Source organism: Nematolebias whitei, chromosome 18 (assembly GCF_014905685.2).
Source record: "Nematolebias whitei isolate Nwh7 chromosome 18, NemWhi1, whole genome shotgun sequence".
Classification (NCBI taxonomy): Eukaryota; Metazoa; Chordata; class Actinopteri; order Cyprinodontiformes; family Rivulidae; genus Nematolebias; species Nematolebias whitei.
The window spans coordinates 14,756,883-14,757,301 of record NC_056515.1 but is presented as its reverse complement, the minus strand read 5'-3'; the positions used below and the strand labels follow the sequence as shown (position 1 = coordinate 14,757,301).

Below are 419 nucleotides of genomic sequence, written 5' to 3'. Positions count from 1 at the left end.
ATATATATATATATATATATATAGGGCCCCCATATATTGACTCCAGCCCAGGGGCCCCCATCCTGACTCCAGCCCAGGGGCCCCCATCCTCCTAAATCCGGCCCTGCCTGTACATGTTTGTTCAGGTATGTAAAGGTCTTTACAGACTTACTCATGTATGTACATACAGTAAATGCACGGGTCTGTACACACCTGTAAGTTTGTATACGCATGTATGTACCTGTAGATACAAGTACGGATCTAATTAGTTGTGACGTAGAAAAATGTAGAAGCTACAAGCAGCTCAATGTAGCCCAGATGTTTTAATACAAAAATGTTTTTGTATTTTATTTCAAGTGTACAAGTCCTTCTAAAATGTTATTAAAATTGAGTTATATATATATATATATATAACTATATATATATATATATATATATAT

General features: G+C 35.1%; 1 protein-coding gene across 1 annotated transcript in view; it reads right to left on the bottom strand.

Moving 5' to 3' along the window:
- Positions 1–419, bottom strand: part of LOC119424866 (proteinase-activated receptor 1-like) — a 4,327-nt gene that overhangs the window by 3,174 nt on the left and 734 nt on the right. The window lies entirely within an intron of this gene.